Here is a 22,648-nt window from a genome sequence, read left to right as displayed (position 1 = left end):
AGACCAACCGCGTCAAGCATAGCTTAACCTGTGATCGAATCATTATGCGGTGATAGCTTACGCACGAGCACCTCATTTTTCTTTTTACCAATCCTGTTGAAATTTAATTTTATTTTGATAATTTTGTAACACTTCAAAAAGGTAAAAAATGGTAAAATAAAAACTCAGTGAGGCTTCAAAATCTTCAATACATACTTTTTATTTGAATGAAGTGTACAACACGTTTCAAAGAATACTCTTTTGTCTGCGAAAATGTATAAAATTTGAGATCCTTTTCAAAACCTGACTAAATTTAGTAGTTTAAAAAGTACGTGAACTATTTCTTTATCCGATGCCTTACACATACCTACTACGATTATTTGTACGTCGTATTATATAATACTTATCTACACTTTTAATGTGTTACTACCACCTAGCTAAGTACCTCGGACAAAATTGACATGCGGTCTTCATCACTAACGAAGTAAAATGTCACTTTAAGTATCGCTTAGCTGTAAGACTCAACATCCAAGTTTAACATATTTAACTCTGATTTTTTTTGGTAACACAAACAAACAGACAGCTAATCTGCTACATTGTACGCCGACATTATTGCAATGCCGGGCCGACTCGAGACAGGAGTGGAGCGAGCCCTGAACATCCCGTCAATTTACAAAAATCAGTCCAACTTCAAATAATTATCGTCAATATACTGGACCCTCAGTGAGGGCACTTTCTGATATTAAGCTGAAAAGAACAGATACTACACTTTGATCTTAGCCAAAAGGCCGACAAGCCATAACGATTTAAGTCCCACAGGGCTAGTCGTTAAGCCGCGAAGGATCTTAACACCTCCATTTAGAATGATGACGTCATCAGCACAGCGCCATCTATTGACTCGTTTAAGAGTCACTTCATATTTGGAAATATTTACATGGTTAAACAGATTTATTTAGAAATCTTTACATCAAATAATTGCACTATGTACTTAATTATAAACTTAATTGTGCTTATACTACGAAAGTAGTTCAAAACTTACTTTACTATTAACAAAAGGTTAGTGGTTAGCAGTAGACAGAGTTATAAAGGTCACCACTCCAAACCCACTTTACACGACGTATATTTGGTTCGATCACCGCGTAGGACAGGTATTTATGTGATCCACGAATGCTTGTTCTGAGTCTGGTTTTACGCATGTTACTTGAATGTTTGTGAAACCTCTTGCAACACAATCAAAGTCAAATTAGTATGGGAGAAGAAAATAAATAGAAATAGTGCTTCAAATAATTATATGAATGTACAGTTGATACAACAAAAATCACATAAGTTAAGAATGAAATTCGTAATTTATGTTAAATACATTGCGTTGTGACATTTGACCCTTGGCATTAGACTTACATGTATTAAACATACGTTAATCGAATCTATACAACAATATTTACTCACAAACAAATTAAAAATAGAAGTGACTTCTTTTGGCAGTAATGTCAAAACAATGTTTCGATCCCCGCGTAGGATAAAATTTTGGGAGCGCCACAAATGCTTGTCCTAAGTCTAGGTATAATTACGCAAAATAACTTAAATGTTTCTGAAACCCCCTTTTTTAAGGCGGGGAATCCTCATGGACACCCACTCCCCCGGGGGAGGAAATAGGTAGTGTCAGACTCTTACTGACTAAACCTGAACCGCCGTGCTACGTCATCCGCGTTTTTGTGTCAGTGTATGGTAATGCGTTGCGATCCTTCATACATTTGTGAAAATCCCTGCGACATAAAGATTATATATCTTTTACAGAAGTTGAAAAGGGAACCACCATTTACGTGATTTACGACTGCATCTCATAGAATTTATTTTACACTTCCAAAACTATTTCCAAGTTTTATATCTACAATATTCAAAATTCAAGAAACTTGAAAACGAAAATTCAAATGTCCTTTAAAACTTTTCTCACTTCCTATTGACGTGCCAGAGCTATCTTATCAGCTGTCACATAAATTTCTCAATAGTAAATAAAACTGGAGTAAGTTTTAAGGAAATCTAAATAATATAACCTCAAAACGACACTTTGGTAAACAATGGAAGTTTGTTGTTATTATTCCATTGGGCGTATTATATTTCATGCTCTATAGACGAAAGAAAATGGGCAAACATAGGATTTTCTCGATTAAAATTGCCTTCATAGAAGAAGAATACTAAAACAGAATTACAAAGTACTTATTAGATAATAAAAGAACGTCCCAATATCCAATTTTAATACCACATCGTTCATGACGCCATTAACTTGTAAATAATTAATATAATAAGACGCTATCAAAGCTATTACCAAATCATAACTAATTAGGTAATTAGACAAAAGATGATGACATGATGACAAACAAAAGATGTCACAAAATTGTAACGTCGAACTCAAATCATCTTAAGCATTTCAATTAAGAAAATAATAAAAAACATATATCTTGTATTTTTATACTTTTTATTACAGATAGTGATAGACTAGCTGTGATAAAAATAATAACTACTATTAATTTATTCTGGCTCTAAACCGGATTTTGTGATTCAGTCTTGTTTAAACCAAGTTTACATCAAAGAAGTTCTGATTTAGTTACAAACTAAAGTTTCCGTTAAACCTTTATTGCTGACGCGGTTTTGTTATGTAAGTTCATGGCCGGGTCACAATAACATTGTTTTGATTATAAAAGAAAGTTGTTTATGTATATCTCGCTGCCAGTTATTTTGGAACTCAAACCTTTAAAACAGTCGTAGTAGATTTAGAAGTTGATGTAATTAATTATGTAACGGTGACAGGTAGGCATAACAATAGTAAGTTTTATAAGTCCTTATTTATGTCAACAATTTTCTATGAGAGGAATAAGACCTCGACGACTAAATTGTACTATTAATTATTAATTTGCTGAAAAAAAAAACAATTTTGGATAAAATTGATCTTATTACATACAGAAACGGTATTAATGTTCGATATTGTAAGTTCTCTCAAATATTAACAGCTTACAAAAAAATCGAAACTAAAATCGAAAATTTATCGACTTACAAACATCATTTTTGACAACGACAACCCTGCGCGATCACTTTGCAACTTACACAATAGCCCTATGGGTTCTATTTAAACAAGTTACACAGCCTGCACCTATAGAAACCCTTCGTCCTCATCCTGTCAGCCTACTCGATAATATTCAATTACCGTTCACTTCCTGGACCCTTGTTAAGTGATGTTCTTGGTAACTTTCCTACATGATATCGGATTTCATAATTTTTGTCCTTATTTTTTGGGAGCAGAGCGAACATCAAGCTTTTCAATCTATCTGTAATTTAATGCTGTGTAAACATCCTATGGAGACGATCATGGTGTAAAGTCACTTTGTTTTTTCAAGGTGGCATTTTCCAAACTATTCTTAAGAAGGCTGACAGACGAGTAAGAACGAGGAATGGAAAGTTTGAACGTTAGCAATCGGAGTAATTTTAATTGAACCTGTTAATTGGACTTATCAATGTTAATACCAAGTCTTGCTGGAATTTTGTTATTAGATGACTCTTGCCAATCGGAATAAAAACTGGAGACATAGAGAATATCAAACTCCACACAGTCATGGCGTTCCTTGCTAAAGAAGGAAAATTTATTTAAACATTTTGGAAAGAACGACATTGCTTTACGGAAAATCGTGAACTGGGTAATGACGTGAAAGACTTGTCCATCCACGTATCTTATATCAACGCATCGAAAAGCTTATAAAAATTTCCACAAAAACTCATCCTTGGCTCCAAAAAACGACACGAGTTTATGTAGAGATATTATTATATATAGCATCCTTAACGGCTTGCAATTTATAACAGAAATGGGAGTTGTCCCCTTATGTATTATCATCGTAAGCGGAAACAAAACGCTGTGCCAGCAGGGAAACCCATAAACAGATATTTTGCACGGAATTCTTAAGCTTTGTCATCTCATAAACGATGTCTTATAATACTTATGTATGTAAGGGAGATGTTGACACTCAACGACGCTTATCTGGATGTTTTAATGTTAGGGTGTTAGTGCGTAATTTTGACATACAGTATTTTGTTTTCATATAAACGTTTGCTGATTAGGACGTCTTGGTTTTATGTTTGCTTTTCAATAGGGGTGAAAGGCCTTTTGTCTATTGTATACTTTTTCTCAGACTCGGTGTTTTAGTGCATGTGGCTTTAGAGCCTGTGAGCTTGTGGCCTTGAGATATAAGAATTAAAATCCCAACTGCAGAAGCCGCTATGTTATTAAAGAAAAAAGTATTTATAAAAATAAATTACCTACTTACTATCCGCTATTAAATCTCAAGTGATAATGTGACGTATATTATGGTGCTTTACAAATCCGATTATGCTCCGTAAATTCTTTTGCTGACTAGACTTGGACAAATATTCGGAAAAACTAAAGTAGTCTAGCAACGAAAACTTGCGTTGCCTTATTTACAAAGAGGTTTCTTCCTTCCTGCCTTCGTCCCTTTTTATAGGTCAACGCGATACGTTTTTTTGCCCACTCCGTCGTATTACTCGTCGCACTATCACAAAATATCTCATGTTCTTAGCCTTTTCCCACCTAAACGGATGCAGCTAAGTACTAATGCTTAACAAGGAGCGATTGCCTCTTTGACATCTTTATCCCAGAATATCCCAGTCACATGAGTAACACGACACCCCTTAGTAAGACTGGTTATTTGACTTTTTCGTTTCAAACTACCCGTAGTAACTTTTAAAGATGTATACATAACAGCTGGGACTCACAACAAAACGTGCCTTCCGAAACATGGAAGATTTTTTTATGACATAAAAGGTCACCAATGCACGGACCGACCAGCTTAACCCGTGATCGATCAACTTTTGCAGCTGTAGCTTAGCCACGAGCTCCTGATCTATAAGTATCTAAAAAAGATATCAAAATGAATTCAAGACGTGATAACCAATCTACGCTGAGTTGTTGACGCAAATGTCTGTGTTGATATAACACCAATCAAAAATAAATCAGAGACTTGCCGTTACGTACATAAACGAAAGTATTCAATATTCGGACACCAGCTGTTTCAAGTACTGTAGTGACGCACAATGGTATTTGCACTCTGTTTATATGGGTATAGGCTTTGTTTTTGAGTGGCTGAACCATAAGTGGACGCTGGCATGGACGTGCAATCGATTCATTATTTTGAGTATGGAGATAGATGTCGAATAACAATATTGAAAACAAGATTATTAGCACATCTGAGTGAGAGAGACGATTTGTATAATATTTGTGAACTGAGAATTGATAGAATCATGAAAAGTGTTTTATATTAGTTCCAATTTAAACACTTTTTTGTTTTTGAAAAGCAAGTCACATCATTAGACAAAAAAGGATGTTTTCTATACGTATAATGATTATATATGATTGTGCTAATACGATTGTCTCAACCCTCTGATGACTTATTGTTCATAGGGTTCCGTACGCAAATAATTAAAAGGCTCCGCTGTCTAACCGTCTGTAACTCCGTCTATCAATTCAGGAAACTTCACAGATTAGATTTCCATACATGATGTGATAGATTTTTGTTGCCGCTAGAACTAAATATTTAAAGCTGAAATACTAATATGAAATGAGGATAAGGAATTCTTGGTATGGTCAGAAACTTAATGGGAGACCATTATTTTTGGACCAGTGTTGCGAGTCCTCGCATTTGACCGCATTTTTGTGTTGAGAAAAACGCCTACGTTAAGTATACCCAGACCTGGAACATGAGTTATAATACATTACATAATATCTGTCTCTCGGAGCGCTAATACATTGAACTTGGCAGCTTAAATAGAGCAAACAGCTTTTAATCTCGATCTGTAATCTCCTACTGTTCGGATAAATAAAGTTATCATAAATTGAATCTCTAGCTTAGCAACGCACGTTGATCGCGTTTTATTCATATGACTCCCAAATTACTGAATTTAATCCTTGTGTCGCGGGGTTTGCACGAACATTCAATTCAAATACGTATAGACATCCAGTCTCAGAACAAGCACTCGTAGATCAGACAAACGCTTGTCCTACGCGGGGATCGAACCTGCATACCTGCACAGTGAGTATAGCCTGATGATGTCAACCTCTCTGCTATCCGAGCAGTCAATAACTTCGGTTCACTTTTGAGACAACGTTCAGCATCACTGATTAGGAGAGTACGCGACAATTCTAACAGTCGGGTTGCTGTTGTACCTGGTCATGTAGATAGACCCATAATGTGGCGCTGCGTGATCAGATATCGACCAGAATTTAGTTATATTAAATAATCTATACTTCTATATCTATACTAATATATAAAGTTGAAGAGTTTGTTTGTTTGAACGCGCTAATCTCAGGAACTACTGGTCCAAATTGGAAAATTCTTTTTGTGTTGAATAGACCATTCATCGAGGAAGGCTTTAGGCTATAAACCATCATGCTGTGACTAATAGGAGCGAAGATACATTGGAAAATGTGAAAAAAACAGGGCGGGTATAAATCATAACTTATATCTTCAACAGCTAGTAATATTATAAATGCGAAAATAACTCTGTCTGTCTGTCTGTTTGTTACGCTTTCACGTCTAAACCACTGAACTGATTTTAATGAAATTTGGTACAGAGATAGAGTTGACCTTGAGAAAGAACATAGAATAGTTTTTATCACGGATTTTTGAAGAGTTCTCTTGGAAACGCGATATAACCGACCTCGACGCGGGCGAAGCCGCGGGCGAAAAGCTAGCAATAACTATAAAACTATCTTTATTTACGTCAAAATCTAAAGTTTTTAGACACTTTCTAAGCGGTATAATATTGGCTCTAGGTGTTCAGTTCCATAATGTCATTCTTATATAGAGAAACTGGCAAAACTTCATAAATTTTGTTGTATGACATAGCTTATATAGGCAACAGAAACACCTATAAAAATGTAACTTAATAAACTAAAAAGTTCAAGAGATGCAGCTTGGTGACAGACGAACAGAAAAACAGTTTACTCTTAGTAATAGGTTTCCGATTTCATACTTTGTGTACAAAACCCTTGTGTGTAGTGCTTTATCTCTGCGAGTCGCCTTGTGACAGTCAATTTCTATAAGGTCCTAGTTAATGCACTTTTATTATACTTCTAAATTCCTAAAATCCTTTTTCCTGCCTGTATTTTTTGTTTATTTTATCCTGTTACACATATTTCTAATTTAATTACTTTAAATCACACGCTATAAACACCTGTGACGTCTCAAAAGACTTAGTTGAACATCAGTGTCAGGCATTCTGTGGCCCTTTTTGCCGAACTTAGCACATTTGGCGCAGTTGTGGGGCACAGGATACCTACTTTTATGTCTTTCTTCTGTGTAATTTATCATTGTTATTGTGTGCCTTAGGCTTGTCAAATGAACCTTCTTTTCTTTCTCTTTCTTTCTTTCCTTAGAATCATAGAGAAGCAGTTCCCCTTTTTATATGAAAACCGCTGTCTTACCTTTTCATTATGTTTTCAAAGATACGATTAAATATCGCAATAAAAGGCTTCCATTCTCTGATCCTTCATGTTTTATTACTCCGGCCACGATCTCTGTAATGAATAACGCAATGAGGCAATAAAATGCAGCTTTCTGTTGTCTATACAATACCTTTATTGCCAGTTAATACAAAGGAATAAATAGAAATGTATAATCTACTACTTGAAGAAATATTATACTCTTGAATCTATTCTACCAATGTTTTCTCAAGAGAAATTGAAGAAAGTAATGTTTTACTTTTATTAGTGTTTTGAGATTATCAATCAAATATAAAATAGAATTCGCTTTGTCGTAAGCTCGATTTTATTTTAAATATATATAGAGTTTTTTTTTTAATGTAGCAACAACAGAAATCTGTCATCTACGCTAATTTCAAAAGTGCGAAGACACAGATCATGAGAAATAGCCTGATGACAGATAGGCAAAGGAGCCTCAGCAACAGGCCTCCAATATTACTCTTCGATACTGAAAAATAATTTTGTCTTTTTCCTCTATTTATCGATCAAATTAAAAATTAGCTTCCTGATGCCTGAACATTAATTTATATTTATCAATGCTCAAACCTTCCCTGTTCGGCAGGAGGCCTATGCCTAGCAGTGGGACGTATATAGCCTGGTATTATGCCTCAAATAACTATCTATACATTTTCCTTCACCAGTCAAATCTATACTAATATATAAAGCTGAAGAGTTTGTTTGTTTGAACGCGCTAATCTCAGGAACTACTGGTCCAAATTGAAAAATTATTTTTGTGTTGAATAGACCATTCATCGAGCTGTAAATCATCACGCTGCGACTAATAGGAGCGAAGATACAATGAAAAATGTGAAAAAAACAGGGCAGGTATAAATCATAACTTACATATATCTTCTATCCACGGATACGAAGTCGCGAGCAACAGCCAGTTCGAAATAAAAAGTTTTCATTTCAAGTACGTAGACCATTTTCCAGGCACTTTCAAAACGTTACATTGATGACTCTAATTGCGCGGTTCCAAAGTGTCATTCTTATGAAGATGAACCGGCAAGAAACTCCAAAGTCTTCGAAATTTAATACTGCCAAAACATAAATCGGTAGTGTAAAACATATTTATTCAGTGATTTTCAAAAACACAATATTTCTATGCAAAACTTCTAACACGTACATGATCCCCGTCGTTTACGTCAGTTTGAACCATGGCCAGATACAGTGGAAGCTGTACAACACTCTCGGTCAGTATCAATAGTTCAAGTTTAAACTTACTGATTGAAGTGAACCCGTATAAGTATCGATAATTGTTTCGCTATTACTGTTACATGGGAACGTGTGAGTTTGTTTAGAGCAGGAGTTTGAGAAGTACCTATTTAATGAGAACATTAGAATTATATTTGAGTGTTTGATACTTGTTTTATACGATTGAAATTGTAAATTTCTGAACTTATTTCGATAAAACAAAACTGAAATCGTCGCCTGAAAAGTTGTCAAAATATTTAGATTTTTTTTAAAACCATTCCCGAAGTTATTGAATGACTATTGCGAGGAGATTGCATAAACATTCAAGTCGTATGCATAAGAAACCCAGACCCATTTCGCGGTGATTGAAACAACGACAGGACGCGTAATATGAGTTTGGGTGATGACTACTCGGCTATCCGTGCAGCAAAAATTTAAGATCTCTTAGCTCTTAAAAGTCTTTAGAGCGAGATAATACTGCCATTTGCGGTTAACAAAGCAAGAAATCTTGATTTGTAACATTCAATTGTTCCAAGCCAACATTGTATTAATACTTTAGACCGCATTGAACGCCGGTAGATAGAACTTTGCACCTTTAGAAGTGCAATTTATTGTTACCGGACATGATGCTGTTTCGAAGGATTTAATGGAATTTCCTGAAACCGTAATTGTTCCCAGTGCCTTTACCATGAGGTGCCTGCACAATAGATAAAGTATAACTATTGTGAATGCGAGGTGTTGCTCTATACTATGTATAGCGCTGTCTCGCTCACACAACGACGTTAATATTTGATGAAAATCTCATTGTAGGCGGGCAGGTATGGCTTTTGGACATTGTTTCCAAGTGACTCTCGGTTCGGAACGTTTGCTTCCTGCAGTTTCAATGAAAAGACTTATATTGTATTCGGGCTTGGGATTCTATTGTGTAAACCACAAACTGTTATTAATACGTTCGTATGTTTTCGATAGTTTCATCTTCTTCGTCTTAACCTGATTCCAATACTTGGAGGTGCTATATGAATAGGGATGATGACAATTTTTTTTTGCAGTGTCCGTCTTGTAGTTTTTTGTATAATAATGGATACGTATTTTTTAATTTGTCCCGCCAACATAAATTGACCAAATTACAGTGAATGAAACTTATGCGTGACGTCACGATTGAGTATACATTTTACTCTATCGTTACGTCACAAGCCCCCTCTCCTAAACTTTAAAGCAGTTAATCTTTGTCAATTCTAGTTTTTCGGAAAAAGGAAAAAATACGTGTCTCATACTTTTCAATTATTTTTTCTTTTTATACCCAGTCATCATCCCTATAGTAGTCCTCAGGCACGGTGGAGTGATGATTTGCGCAAGACGGCTGGCAGGAGCTGGATGCGAGAAGCCGAAAATCGATCTCAGTGGCGTGCACTTGGAGAGGACTGCGATAGGCTGATGATGATGATGATGATCATCCCTATTCTTTTCTTAACCAGTCCGAGATATTCGGCATGTTATGTGCTCTTTACGAAAGTTAATTTTATAATCAACTGATGTGTCTATTTTCGGTCAGAATATTATTGTTATCGTAGTTTCGTAGTTCACAATAGATACTGAGTATTCGGATAAGTTTGTTGTTTGTAACACAGTTTCAATGAAACGAACAACATTGTTTAATTGAATGTTAATTCTAATCTCTGCATAAATTACTTGTGTTAAACTGACCTTTAAAGGGTCGAAGGTCCTTTGTACGAACATTACTGGTCTATTGTGATTGTAATATAGTTTTAGCGAATAAAATGTTTAAAGAATGAATAAAAAATTAATCTGTCTATCTATGAATAGATTTGGAGATCATTTGATTTTGTTTCATGTTATTTAAAAAAAATACTTTTCTCTTTATATATTTTGTTGTAATGAAAAAATAAATACATAATATTACAAACGAAGTCGCCCGAGCTGTCTGTCTATCTGTTCCTGTGTATTCTTCTATCTTCAAAGCTATGGAACACATTCTGATGCGGCTTTTTTCGCACGGATAGAGTGACTCAAGAGTGAGATTTTAAAGTACGACTCATGCATAATTTAGTAGATAAACATAGTTATTTTTAGAGGTTTCTTATGTATGAAAAAAGTTTCCAAATGAAATAAGTCCAATGGGGAAGGTGATTTTCAATTTCTTTCAAATCACTTTTGACCACACTTTTTTACCATGTATCATGCATAACCATAGCATTAATATCGTTTGTAGTATTATAGTTAGAATAACGTTCAAAGAAGGAATCTGAGGCTAAACTTGGCTACCAAGGTCACTGATCGATAGCTCAAATATTTCCATTAGGTAATTTTTTTACGGCAACGTTTATGTACCCTATGTGGCTATAAAATCTAGCACACTAGAGTCCATGCGTCCTAAGCGGCTCGTATCTCCACCCTATAAAAGCTGACACACTATTTATGGCTGTCTCGGGGTCTTCTTCATCTCTATTTGGAGTTCTCAAACTATTCATATCAAGGTTTTAGAAGTTATCAGGCATTCTTCAACATATGAGACAAGTTTTATATGATTTTACGTCAGGAACCGGTGGTTTTAGGAAAACAACTCCCACGCCATCGAGTACCTAATCTAAATCTCCGTCTGTTTTTCGCTTATGATTACATCATAGTGAAATTCAGTGTTCTTATAAACCAATTCTGTATTTTTTTCATACATCAGGTGTAACACTATGTTTATTTTAGGAAAAATAAATTTTGTTTAAAGCGTTACTATGAGCGAAATAAAATGACTGTTGCCGTCGTGCGAGCGAGATGCAGCTACGCGCAGTGCTATTCTCCCTTTCGATTTGATCATAGTAAAGCTTTTCGTATTTATTTTTCAGTTTTTTATAGTAGAGGAATTGAACTTGATAAATTTATATTTGGCAAATGTTTGTGAAATCTGTTGCTTTTTACGAGTCACGTCAAATCAAAAGCTGTTGTTATTGACTAGTATTTTTTCAATTTGATTGAGTGCTGTATATTTGATCAGGATATGACGTCTCTGATAACAATAGGAGTATTAATAATTGTGCAATTTGTCATTAAGAAGCTATGGTGCCGAGACATGGACGCTCACACATAAGATGACGAGTATGAAGTGGAGCTGGCCAGGTCACTTGACCAGATGAAGTGTCCGAGAGAGACTTGTCCGGGAGCAAGATGGGTTGACGATGTAGTTATAGTCTCGAGTCGAGTCTGGATGATTCTGGCCCAAGACCGTTGAACATGGCAGGAAAAAAGGGAATACTTATGACTCACCGTGGGCGGAAAAGGGCTGTGTAATTGTTGTGTACAATACTGTCTATATTTAAGTAATTCAATTTGTTTGAAATTAAATATAAACGTCGCATTTCACCAGAAGCACTGAAATATATTGTTGGCTCGAGAAAACATCGTTAATAAACTCAGGGGAAGCGTAAGTACAGGAATATGATTAATTGCCTGTGACAAACTTATTTACACAACATAAATTGTTAGCTTTGAGAATGTTCAGTGTGCGTACTTTTTTAATCTCTTCCTGTGCCTCTACTTTGCTTGAAACCGGACTGTTGTCATTGTGGAAAAGAGACGCAAATAGCATCAATTTAGAGCTATCTCGCTTCTACAATAACAACGGTCTTGCATTAAGAATCGAAAGTAAAGAAACTCTGCTATTATTTAATACATATTAAAAATATTATTACGTGTTAAAGAAAAAATATGAGCTTTTTTCACACGTATGTGTTGTTTATTATGACATTATTAAATTTCACAACGGTTCGTAATAACTTGTGTTCGTGCATAGGGTATGCTCAGACATCTTTTTTCTCTTTCTCTCCTAGCAAAAAGATAATGTTCTACCTAACGTTGCTAGTCCGACGTAATCCCATGCCACGTAAATGATCAATCCCTACTAATATTATAAATGCGAAAGTAACTCTGTTTGTCTGTCTGTCTGTTACGCTTTCACGTCTAAACCACTGAACTGATTTTAATGAAAATTGGTACAGAGATAGAGTTGACTTTGAGAAAGAACATTTAATAGTTTTATCCCGGACTTTTGAAGAGTTCTCGTGGAGGCGCGATATAACCGACCTTGACGTGGGCGAAGACGAGGGCGAAAAACTAGTGTATTATAAGTTTATAACATTGGTATTAATGGATGCATATGATATTTTTTAACTAGAATAAGTTGACATCGGTTGTACGAATAAAAAAGGTTTAAATAATTTCTTTTATTTTGTGTTGTAATTCCATTTATACCAACCGAAGACGAAGAATTAATGGAACAAAGACTTTTTGAAATGCAAATAGTTGACCAACTCCTTTAAATGGGTTAGAACATTCAATAGCCGAGTGTAGCCTAGCTCAAAGACCAAGTTTGAGTGCGAATAACCGCATGAAGCCAGGTCAGCGCTTTCGAGCGATGCAATAAATTACTTACTAGACGAGCGTGTAGTATGGAGGCTGTAGGTGTAAAGGTGGAGGGTTTTGGATGCTTTGCTGTAACACTTTCGGCCAGATGCAATGGAACAATAAGTGCTGTTGTCATGTTAAATGCAATGACATGTTAGAAGACATAAAAAACATTTCGACAAGAAAATACCATTTAATTTTTTTTGCAAAAAATCTACTTCTAATATTTGCAGCAGCAGATCTTGAGGTTTTTTATTGGCGTGTAGTTATTTGCACAAAAAGTTAAATCGTCTTTTCTTGTCGAAATGTTTGGGTTCGGAATTGAAGGAAATGCTGGCGGTTAAACGCATTCTGCGTGGGGCCAGGATACAGAATCTTTGTGTCTTTGTAAATCCAGATGCAGGATTTGGGTGATGCCGTTTCTCTTCAGTGGTATGCAGTAAGTAAGATAAATAAAATACAATAAAACAAAGATACTAAAACCGGTGTTCATGTAGTAGTAGCATATGAAACAGGACTAGTACGGATGAAACCACTTTTAAACTAGTTTAAAATAACATCAAATATAAAACAGATGACATAACCCATTCAGGCGATAAAGGCTGCTTTGTATATGGGGAGTTTGTCTTTGTTGAAGCGGGACAGCATTACGCGGTATATAGCCCCATCTCGTTTCCACAACGGCCATACTCCTGGTTTAAGAGTTAAATTTCTTACCATTGGAACTAGTGTCATTATGAAAACATCACCGAGTGGTCGTCCACTGTAAGAATGTCTGTCCAACGACGGAGATAGAATAGAGCTATTAATTTCATCTCAGGACATCGGTGAAGGTTTAATTGCTAAATTTATTGCTTTATAGGACGTGAATTTTATTTTCTTCTTCATTACTGAAAGTCCAGACGTTTCGAGTTTTTACTGCTTTTGTTTTTGTCTTCTTAAACACCGAGTTGTATAAAGCGTGTGGTTTATTGGTCACCAGTGACCTTACACGCTCTAAGACTTATTTTTATTAATTTGGATTGTATTTTACTTACCCAAATAAAATAAAGGTGTAACAAATTGTAACTATCAGTGTCGGCTACCTTAAAATCTCTTTATCGATCGTTTACTTACCTGAAACAAAAATGTTAAAATTTAATATTGTTTCTACAATTTTTGAAGTTAGATATAGCAAAACAGCATAAAGATGGCAATGGTGATAATTTCTTTATATTTGAATCTAATTTTTATATTAAATCAAATCCAATCCCACTGCTGGACATAGGTCTTCAATAAGTTGCGGTACAACAGCCCATCCTCCGCCCAATCCAGCCCAAGCTAGTGATTCTTTTTTTTGGCCATTGATCAAAGTGCTGGAAAGATCTTACAAAAAGATATTGTTCGTATGTTATTTACTTATTTAGCATAACATGTATCTGTGCATAGCTGAGCGAGCTCACAAATATCTTATAAAAAGTTTCTTTAAATATTCCCGATGTGATTTTTCACCACAAAATGTCATTTACTGAAAACAATAGTTACAGTTTACAAACCTCATGTGTAGCTTTATACTTGTCTTGATGACGTATAGAATGAGGTAATCCTAGGAGCTGACGTCATAAGCCACAACTCTAAGGCCGGTGCGTAGCACTATGGCATCGCTTTATATTATTTACAAGGGATGCATATAGGATAGGTACAGCCAGCAAATTAAGCTGATGAACATGTATATAATATTGTAATATTTCAAATTTACATAAAAGTTTTCTCAATTTTGGAGGCTTATTGCTGTGTTTTATTTAAACCCAAATAATGGTTTCTTGGATTTACGAGCAAAAACTTCGAGGTACTGTCAGATCGTAAACATCGTAACTTATAATCGTAATCTATTCATATCATCGTAATTTATTTTATTTTTTTGACTTATTTTTAGCTACCTACTTCCACAAGCGACATGCCTATAACCACGGAATTATATAAATTGTGCCCTAACAGTGCACAGTTTAGGTATACAAAAGAAAATACAGTATTCCACAACTTTTGCCCTCAGTCTCAAAATAAGCAAAACTTGTATTCAGTTTACTAGACAACTGAAAAACATACTTGTATAATTCTCCAATAATAAATAATATTCTTAAAATACACCCAGACACAGCACAAAAATTCTTGCACTCATCATGCAAACCTTTTTCCTAAGACAGAATCGAACCCACAACCACGCTGACAGCAATCCACTCAATCAGTTTGAGACATATCATTTTGTTCACACTTTTCCTGCTAGCCGTACCTACGTGACGAGGTTCAGTCGCCATTCCGGCTGAACTAGGTAATTTATCGAGCACATCTGTATTGTCACTATAGACGGGCAGTTTATTGGGAAGGACAATATAAGAATAGACCTAAATAAATTGAGGGAAAAGTGGTCTAGTTTAGTTTCAGCTTTTCATGCCATTGTTCATTTACGAAGTTTGCAGTGATGATGTATTACTTCGAGGTGAAAGGTCAACCATGAAATGGAGTTCCATTGTCGTACATTTTTTGATATTGGAAATCTTGGGAGTTTATTAAAACAGTAGGATCGATTAATTTAGGTTATAGTTACAAAGATATATCTAAAGCTAAATAATCCGGCAATAGGCATCGATACTTTAGTAAAAAAACTGCTCAATTAAGAAAGAAGTCCGTATAAATAGAAAAAAGATCGATACTTGTAATCGACGAGTCCTCGATTTTTTATTTCAAATATTTCACTACTCACAACTGTCTTAATGATCAGCGAAAATTAAATAAAATGTCTAAGTATGACAGTTCATGAGACAAAGTCTGGTGTGAAAGACAGACAGACATTGGAGTCTTAGTAATAATAAATTATTCCTTAATCCTTCAAACGTATTTTAAAATCTGTTACTAATACAGGTAGGTGCAATTTTATCTCCCACACAAATATAACACACTCTAGTAAAACATTTTTGTACATCGCCAATAAATATTCCCCTGTCCAAATGTGCAATTGCGTGTACGTAAATCACACCCACGGCTCAGGCAGAAATCTAGAAAAAAAATAAGATAAGAAAAATCTGGCTTATAAATTGTAACTAGAACAATTAGTGTAGCCTAAAAGATTTATTTTCGAGAAATCCGATTTTCTAAATAAACGAGTCCAAGATGAAAACACGATTTATATATAAAAGATCTTGCAGTAGTCTAGGCAAAGTTTTTACTTCTTAGTAAATCATAATATATGAAAACATGATCTTGGACGAAAGAAAAGAGAAGTCAAAAATTACAAAATTAAAAGTAATGTACATTATTTCTTAATAGGGTATTTCACGAAAAAAAAACTGCATAATCAGTTTATTTTTATCTCGTAAACAAAAATAAAGGGGATACAGTGAAAACAATCTCGTTTGACGTCACTTACCAATAAAAGATGTCACTATCCCTCACTATCATCACTTCATCATCTTCAGTGCTTTTAATTTTTCAAGTTTTTTAATGACGTCTCAAAATACTTCTTATAAACAAACCCCTTACTCGTCTTATTCAATTTGCTTCACAATAAGTGTCAGACATGTCAGGTGAAAACCGCGTAAACAGATTTATAACATGTTGTGTCTGCTTCAGTGAACAGATCTCCATAGACAGAATTTCAGGGGCATTGTGAATAATTTCTTAAGAATTTATTAAGTTACAATACACCTTGTGGTGCTAAAATAAGGTTATGATTTTCGAGAGTTTTATGTTGTGTATTATTTTGAAAAGTTCTGTCTTATTTATTACACACAATTTAACAGGGTGCTCAACAGGGTCCACAATTGCTTCTACATCTAACCTAACATACGTTCAACTGTACTTTATGCAAGAAGTGAGCATAAGAGGTGTCGTTTTTATATATTTGTCGATCATCTAAGCCTATCCCGGTCCGCTGCTGAATATACGCCCCCCTTAAGTTGCACCACAACCCCCGGCTTTCTTAAGAGTCGTTATATTCCTCGAGACTGCGAAAGTCATTTCGGGTCTATGTTTTTCACTACTAAATATTTTTTAGACATGGCAATAAAATGAAAGGATTTCAAACAGATTTCATAACCATTTTAAATACTAATTCCTACTACTTAGTTGTTTTATTTTATTTATCAACATGTACCAACAGTACAATTACCTTAAAACTTAACATTTACATTTTCGAAGTATAATAGAGACAATAATTTTCAGAATGATTTAAAATAACCATAAACTACAACTTGGTACTATTACAACAACATGGACATCACACACAACCGCAATTGAAACTTGGTTTCTTAACACCAACAAAAACATTTTGCCAATTGTCACAAATAGACTTATACATTATATTGTTGTCTCTTCATTAATAGACATACAATACACTAGGTATATTTAGGTTGACCTCTAAAAGCAAACCCCCGGTAATGATAATGATTGTTATCATTATGTATTCAAGTTGATTAGTTTTAATTAACCAATTAGCGTCTATTAAGGTCTATGAGACAATTTATTTAAACAATTAACCGCGCTATAATTAATTTGACGAATGTGTAGCAATTTTTGCAGATGACAACATTGTTTAATTTTAATTGCTATGTTGGGATAATGATTCATCTCTTAGAATGTAAAAAATTACACTAAATTTAGAAGCGGAATTTAAGCTATAAAAAGAATAAGACATTCAATGGTTCTTTTAGTGCCATGCGTCATAACACCAAGTCCTTAAGAAAACGTATTTTGACCTGATTCAAGGCAGGAAAAATCCTATGCCTTTCAATATACTAGTAAACAAGCATATTTTTTTTCCGCTACAGAAATCAATTTTGCAAAAAAAGTTTGTCACCCATCAATTCGGTCTTCCATTTTTTTGATACAGCGCTAACAGAAATGCTATCACGGTTCTTGAGATATAGCCTGGTGACAGACAACAGGACATTAGTAATTGGTTAGGTCAGGGTCGTTTCATTTCTATAGGTCTTGTTAAAAGTACTGTTTTCTTCTTGCCTTTAGTCTACCTAACCGTCAATATAAGAAGAATTGACTACTATTAGAGAGTCATTTCCAACAGACTTTTTTTCTGTACTTCTTATAAATCTACATCTTCTTAATGCAGTAGGAACCACATATGGCGCAGCACTGATTCAATTTCCTTTCCAATTTCATACGCCGCGCATAACAGGAAATCAAAATATTAGGTATGATACGACGTTTTTAGTTTTAGCAAGTTTTAATAGCCATATATAAAGTTTAAATCATTCACACTTTGAACACTTCGCTTTGAAATTTCGCCACTTAAAAGAGGACCGTTACCAAATTATAGCTATTTCACATTTAATGAAGAAAAAAAACAATAGAATCAGTTTATCTGTGTTGAGGTAACAACATAAAAAAGACTAATATAGAACCTCTTTTTTGTAGTCGATTGAAATATATATATTATATTGGCCTAGCCTTTTCCCAACTATGTTGGGGTCGGCTACCAGTCTAACCGGTTTCAGCTAAGTACCAGTGTTTTACAAGGAGCGACTGCCTATCCGACCTCCTCAACCCAGTTACCTGGGCGACACGATACCCCTTGGTAAGACTGGTTGTCAGACTTTTCAAGCTTCTGACTCCTTGTAACGACTGTCAAAGATGTAAGAATAACAGCCGGGACCCACAATTTAACGTGCCTTCCGAAACACGGAAAAATGAAAAAGAACAAAATTAATTAAAACAAAGAATCCCAAACCATCGGCTCCAGAAAATCGGACATCACTGACATCATTATCAGTAAACGAGCAAAATTATAATCAGAAGCAATTAAGAATTCACCAAAGAGGACCGAACACTTCAGTCAACAAATCAGCAATTACGTTCACAGCGTCGATAATGAGGCGGTCAACAGTTAAATCAGTTGATAAAATGTCAATAATGGTGTGGGAGGCAGAATGACCAATTGCGGTGGTCACAACGAAACAAGGTGAAGTGAGGTACACCACGAAATCAATGGGACCACTATGAATAGGCTTGTAATCAACGGTAAGGAATCGACAGAGAATATTGTAGCCATTTGTTGCTATGCGAGTTCAAGAAATATCGGAAGATAGTTGTAATTTAGAAATAGGTGAACAGATACTAGATAATATTTATATTTTTAACCCTGGTGGAAAAAGGGGGTTGTTTTAAGTTCTGCGCGACAGTCTCTCTGTAGGTATGTATGTGGCACCATTACTCCCAAACGGATTAAATCTACTATGTTTTGTATTGAAGATGAATTACGTGGGAGTGTTTATGACATGTTGAATAAAAATGCATAGAGCCATTTTTCATTGTTATTTGGTTTTCAATCAAAAGTAATTAAAAAGACAATTCAAACCAATCTAAATTCGATGGTTTTTTTTCTGGCCACCTTCCAGGTCCAGCATCACATCATCGTTTTGTTATGTCACATTATATTGCTTTGTCCGCAATAAACATAAATAATGCTCTGCATTTCAGATTAGATTTACCTTGCAAGATATTATATTGGGCGTCTTGTAATAAATAATAGATTTAAAGATTATACACGTTTGTAAATGTCACCACATTAAAATTTTATCAAAATCGGTCCAACCATTTTTATAGTTGTAAATTGCATTGTGATTGCGTTTGAAGCTATCATTCTGAATTTCAGCCTGCTAGCTTATTGGGAAGTGCCTCAAAATTCACTTAAAAAAATCCAACCGGAACGACAAACAAACAAGAAAGTGAGTTTATAAAAAACGTGGGAAAAATGGCCAGCATGCATGTCGTTTGGTCCTCAGGAAACGGCCCCAGAAGGGTAGCGTGCAAAATGCTTGCCGATAAAAATAACGTGTTACTCCCATATCATGTTGGAAATTAATAAATTATAATTCATACTTGATTAAAAATAGCCATGTTTTATTTTATCAAGAAAATTCGCTCAACATTCAAGGTTTATTACAAGAACTCTTGCTTATCAATAAATACAATGTAATAAAAATAAATTATCTCTTGTAATAAAGGATTTTCTTATAAAAGGGCTGCTTGAGAAAATAAAATTGTAAGAAATACTCTTTCGAAAGCAATTTTCTCTGAAATAAAAATAAAATAATTCTTTTGGATGTACTGAAACTAATATTACGGAGTCTGAACACTTAAACCAATTTACTGAGCTAATATTATAAACGAGAAAGCAATTTTATCTGTTTGTCTTATAGGTACTATTAGATATACGGCTAAATGAAATGCCTGTTTTGATAAAATTTGTTCTTGAATTAGCTTCAAGAACAAAATTTATACCCGTCCCAAAAACACCAGTCATGTGTGAATCCGAATTGCAAGACTAAGGTATATGCACATATCGCCTAAAGAAAAATAAACAATTAGGTCACTCATAAAATTCATGACTGAAGCAATTGCTTAGCTTCGATTTTTTGACATGACAGCTATAGAAATATCTATTATCTGTGAAAATTTCAAGTGACAGAATGACGTGGAGACAGCGGAAATTAAGTTATAGCGTTCCGTTTAACCCTTTGGGTTCGGAACCCCGAAAATGATATATGTTACGTGTCCAAAGTAGCGGAAAATAGCTAATTCAGCATAATAATATAGAAGGACATCCAATCCCATTATCCGAACAATTACGAGATTGGCGTTTTCTTTTCTCCCTCGATTGTCCTTTAGCCAATTACCTTTGTAATATTATTTTATATCGACATTAGGTACATTATCAACCTGCTAGTTCAGCGGGATTATCCGAAAGGGCTACCATGGCCCCGGTACACAAAGGGCTAAGGAAGGAACATGGCTGGGTTTTATTTAGTAGAAGTATGGACTCAGTCAGGAACGTTTTTTTGCTGCTTTTAAGCTGCCTGTGATAATCCAACGTCAGTCAACATTTCAAGAAGTTTAATAGTGAAGAAAAACAAACATACAAACGCACCAACCTCTAATACTAGTGTGAGTACTTATGACACTTCATTGCACGGATACGCCAAACGCACTCAGCTCGACGTGACGCGCGAGTACGATCCCCATGTAGGAAAAACATTCGTGTGATCCACGAATGCTTTTTTTAAATTGGATGTCTTAGAGCATGTGATTTGAATGTTGAATGTGGGACCACAACTCAGGATATAAATTGGACGAAAATGTCACGAGATTTAATTTTGGTTACACAAAAGCATTCCTACCCGTGGAAGAAGGAATAATATTTCTTAATAATAAAATGTGCAACGTATAATATGGTCTTGAAAAATCAAGTAGGTACTGCTTTGGGTCTGAATATAAACAGCTCTCTTCAAAAAACAGCACACAATTTTTTCTCCACCGCAGGAATTTAGGCCATTCCCTTGAATTTATATTTGAAATTTCTATGGACACCAACTGCAGCTTGTCTGTCAATTGATCTGTCCATCACAGCTGTTTTTGTTCATGTTGAAAACGCCTGTAGATATATTACAAAAGCCCTATTACCAAATTTTAAAGTCGCTCATTAAAATAGTAGTCTATGGTAATCATATTCTCGTCTTTTGAAATATAGCGAAAGCCGTTATAAGTGATTTTTTATAATAATTGTTTTAAATTTAGAATGTTGCCATTATTACCCCACCATAGATATTTAATTTATTTATATTACAGGATATTTAAATTTAAACTTTTAAAATGATGCAAAAATATCGTTTGTCGGAAAATTCATTAGTAACTGTAAAAGGCAAAATTATTCATTAAATTAAATATTTGTGTTAGTGTGATAGCGCAATACACGGCATAGAATTTCATCTCTCTTCCACACCCGAAATAACAGCTTCAAGAGCAAGGTAGGTAAACCCTCAGATACATAAAGTAGTAACCGCTTCCCATACGTTCCACAGCCTCAGGATCTCATAAATCAAGCTGACAACCACGTCACTAGAATCCTAACACATGATTGAACCTCGGTACTTTATACCTACATACACATATTTGAGGAATCCATCTTATTTGCGGAGCCTTACGTAGGGAAGTAGAACTGCTGAATATGTATGTAATTCCTTATGCATTTAATTTTCCGATTAACCTGGATCGGTTTTTGGAAGAGTATTTGTTGTATATATATAAGAAGATATTATCCAATTACCAGATCAACCGGCAGACGCTGGTTTGCCATATTAATTTTGTATAGAGAATTTCTGATGGATGACATTACATACTTATTTAAATGAAAAATAGGTCTGATGTACGGAGTGGAAAATTCTATCATATGACATAGGGGTATGATAAAAGATAGTCACCGATTCTCAACCATACAAAAATCGGTCAAGCGAAAATTTTGTGCATGAGGTTTTCTGTAAGTCCTATCGAAAAATTAAACAAAAAGCTTTTCAGAAATAACTCATCCAATTTAATGTCACCAATCTCAATCTTCAAACTATGAATAAAGAGCCGTGTCTTTACTAAACGTTTTGTTACATCACATTCAGCCATAATCCCATCATTATCCTAACTCATGTACTCAGCACCCATCGTCGACTCTACATTATAACTATCACAAACACAGCAAAGTTT

General features: G+C 34.9%; 1 protein-coding gene and 1 pseudogene across 1 annotated transcript in view; both read right to left on the bottom strand.

The window, feature by feature from the left end:
- LOC113491684 (neuropeptide CCHamide-2 receptor-like) overlaps positions 1–22,648 on the bottom strand; it is a 90,916-nt gene that overhangs the window by 42,846 nt on the left and 25,422 nt on the right. The window lies entirely within an intron of this gene.
- Positions 566–779, bottom strand: LOC113500613 (annotated as a pseudogene).

This window comes from Trichoplusia ni, chromosome 1, assembly GCF_003590095.1.
Source record: "Trichoplusia ni isolate ovarian cell line Hi5 chromosome 1, tn1, whole genome shotgun sequence".
Classification (NCBI taxonomy): Eukaryota; Metazoa; Arthropoda; class Insecta; order Lepidoptera; family Noctuidae; genus Trichoplusia; species Trichoplusia ni.
This window is presented reverse-complemented; position numbering and strand designations above follow the sequence as displayed.